The sequence below is a fragment of the Nicotiana tabacum genome, chromosome 3 (genome assembly GCF_000715075.1).
Source record: "Nicotiana tabacum cultivar K326 chromosome 3, ASM71507v2, whole genome shotgun sequence".
NCBI classification, from domain to species: Eukaryota; Viridiplantae; Streptophyta; class Magnoliopsida; order Solanales; family Solanaceae; genus Nicotiana; species Nicotiana tabacum.
The window spans coordinates 142,356,249-142,360,097 of NC_134082.1; positions in this window are offsets into that span (position 1 = coordinate 142,356,249).

A 3,849-nucleotide genomic window follows, 5' to 3' on the forward strand; every position below is an offset into this window, starting at 1 on the left:
TCCCTTGAAACTTGAACTGTCTTCCTTCGAAACTGCTTTCCCTTGAAACTTGAGTTGTCTTCCCTTGTTCTCCAAGTGGGCACCTGATTACAACAAAACAGACAAAACAAAAGAAATTTTTTCTGCCCCAGTTTACACTAGGAAGATTTGTGAGTTGTTAGCAAAATTATAAACCACTTGTACTATTGATGCAATGATGAGATTAAACTAAAGAATAGACTAGGAAAACTATAAACTAAGCTTGACTAAAGTAAAAACTAACCCTATTCTCCAGGCCGGACCCCTGATTTCAAGAAAACTAAACATTGATAACTTAAGAAAACTAAAAATTGACCCCTTTTTTCAAATTCAGACTTCCTTTTTTTCAAATTATCCTAGGAGAAAATTCGTCAGACTAGGTTTTCTATCTTAGGAGAAAGATTCATCAAACTAAGACGTTTATCCTAGGAGAAAATTCATCATACTAGGTCATTTTTCTCTTTTTTTTTTGTTTTTTTTTTGTATCTACGGAGAAAGATTCATCAGACTAAGAATTTGATCCTAGGAGAAAATTCATCAGACTAGGTATTTTTATCTTAGGAGAAAAATTCATCAGACTAAGATTTTAATCCTAGGAGAAGATTCATCAGACTAGGTCTATTTTTGTTATCTTAGGAGAAAGATTCATCAGACTAAGATTTCTATCCTAGGAGAAAATTTATCAGACTAGGTTTTCTATCTTAGGAGAAAAATTCATCAGACTAAGATTTTGATCCTAGGAGAAGATTCATCAGATTAGGTCTATTTTTGTTATCTTAGGAGAAAGATTCATCAGACTAAGATATTGGGAGAAAAATCCATCAGACTAGGACTTTTATCCTAGGAGGAAAAATGCGAAGATCAATGGCAAGATTTTATGCATAATTAGCAAGACAAATAAAGACAAAGAGTTGAGAAACTTCCCTTTGTCGGCTCTTCTCGTCTTTTCTTTTTCTTCTCTTTTTTTTGTTGTTTTTTTTCTTTTTTTCTTTTTTTCCCTCTTTTTGAATCACTTTCCTTGCACCTCTTTGTTCCTGTTTCATACAAAGAAAAATTTATCAGTTTTGAAAATGGTGGTCGCTTTGTGGCCTTGAGTCTTGGGCAGCTTGGCTTCTGCTCAATCAGCTTAAGTCGGTCTCAAAAGACCTTTGTTATGCACCAACTTTGATTGTTTAACACCAGTACCATTTGTATTTGCAGCTCAAATAGCCTTATCCCAATTGGAGATCTTTGCTTAGGTGACCTTTTCCGATATCTTGAATGACTTCCTGCTTTTGAGCAATTTGTCTGTCGGAGAGAATCACCAGTTATCTTTGCTTGCGCCAAGTAGGCTGACAAGAGTCTTTAAGGGGAGCCTTTGCATGAACCCTCAAGGCATGTTGACAGTAATTACTGAGTGCTGGCCAAATTTGCTTTATGCAATTGAAAAGCTGGTAGCATATTTTGAAATCTTTTCTTGCTTGTTTTGACAAGGACTGACTCAGAGGGAAGGACACAAATGATGCAAAGAAATAATATTAACAAGAAATGTCCATGTCGGGAAGGATAGAAGGAAGGTTTTTCTTTCTTTCTTTTTTTATTTTCAATAACTAGCCTTATTGATCATGACATGCATTTTGGACTCAACGGCCTGATCTATCAAACTAATCCAATCTTCCCTTTTGCCATTCTTATGAGCTTTGAAGTCGGGCTTGTTCGTGCCAATTCTTTTCATCAGCTTCGCGACTCACTTTTAACCAGTGGTGCCCCGAAGAGTTTTCACCAACAAATCTCTCTCATTTATTCATCTCTGCTTACCGTCGTCTTACAGTGCCCGTGAGGGTTTTCACTAATAAGACTCTCTCATTTTTCTTTTCTTTTTCTTTCCCTTTTTGTGAGAAACTCGACGATGTTCTATGTCATGTGACAACCATTGCTCATTGCATGCTTCTCTTGGCATTCTTGAAGGCATATTGGGAGGTCTTTATTTGGAAGGTTTTTGGATAGGGTTGGAAAGAAAGGTCGGCATGAAGGCTCAAAATAAACTCAAAATGAGAGGTTGTAGACTTACAACTCTTGGAATCGACTCTTTAAAAAATGAAATGAAATTTTTGCCCCAGTTTCAGATGCTGGGGATTTTTGGATTTTTCTATTTTTTTTTCTTTTTCTTCTAAATTCTTATTTAGTTGGACCGAACCGTGAGGCTGCCTACGTATCCTTATTTTTTAAGGAATCAGGTCGAACGTAGTTCAAACATCTGACCTGAACTATTTTTCATCTTTCTTTCTGTTTCTCTTTTTTCTTTTTTTCTTTTTTTCTTTTTTTCTTTTTTTTTTCTTTTTTTTCCTTTTCCTTTTTTTTTGTTTGCCCCAGCTTCTATTTTTGAGGGCATGAACCTTTGATAATTCTTTTTTTTTTTCTGAACTTTCTAAGAATTGCCCCAGTTTGTACTCTTGGGACATGGATTTTTTCTTTTTTTTTTGAATCTAAACTTGATTCCAATAGAGGGTAGTCAAAAAAAATAATACAGGCTAAAAAGGGGTAGCAAAGGATATAAAGTATTTGGGTAGCAGAAAAAGGGCCTCCCAACCTCAAGAACGTCAAACATGGTATCTTTTCACGATCACAGCATTGACGAACATGTCTATCTTCTTGGTGTGCCGTGGTCACAAGATATTTTTTCATCCCTTAGTGACAAACTTTCCAACAAACATCAATTGATTAAACATCCTCAAGCCCGATCTTCACAATGATTTGAAGGTGAATTTTACTCGACCTTAGTTCCAAAGTATTCCAACTCTTTATTCATCCTCAAAAGTATTTTTTTTTAGTTATCGGATTCCAGATTAAATCAGTTCCTAAGATCTGGCTAAAATTTCTGCATGCATGTCATGTCATTAGAACTAGCGAGAAAAGAACTATGAACAGAATGACACAAAAGGACAAACTGTATTTTATTGAGTAAAGGATGAAAGGGTTTTACAACTAAACAAGCAACCTAAAATACGAGTTACAACCCTAAAATAACACGAATAATGAAAATAGCAACAGAACAGACAGACAAGACTCACACAAACAGAATGGAGGGATAGAAGGGCTTGACTCAATAAAATAAATAAAATCTGGATCATAACCTTGAAATAACCCATATAATAGAAAAAACATCAAAACAAGCTACCAAGATTCCTTCCTAGTGAGGAGGGAATGACTTTTCAATTGCTAGGCTTGACATTTAGCCACAAATTTGCTCATCAAAATCAGCAGAGCCTTCTCCAATTTCAACATCATTAACTTTAGTTAGCAAGTTCCCGAGAGGATTCTCATACTCCATGTTACCAGACATCATCCCCACAAAGTGTGCATCATGATGTGCAGGTAAAGGATTTTGCGCGACATTTTGGGTGTCATTGTCTTGGATCACAATCAGGTTTTCCTGGATCATCCTTTCTATTTCTCTTTTCAAATCCCGATAGCTTTCAACATTGTGTCCCTGGGCATTGGAATGGTATTTACACCTTTTAGAAGGGTCAAAGCTTCTTGCACATGAGTCCACATGATTTGGAGGAATAGGTGCAATCATGTCATAATGCTTTAACTTCTCAAATAAGCTTGCATAGGACTCTCCTATTGGTGTAAAATTATCTTTCAACCTTTGTTCCCCTTTATACCTCTGGCTTGTATGTGAGTTATAGGGCACATAAATATTTTGTGGAGGTTGTTGGAGATTTTGTGATGCTCGTGCTCGCCTTCTAGGGTGTTTTGGTAGTTGGACAACATACTGAGGTGGAGCGACAGGGTATTGAGGGTTCTGAGGTGGATAATACAGCTCAGAGGAGTCATGGAAAACTTGAG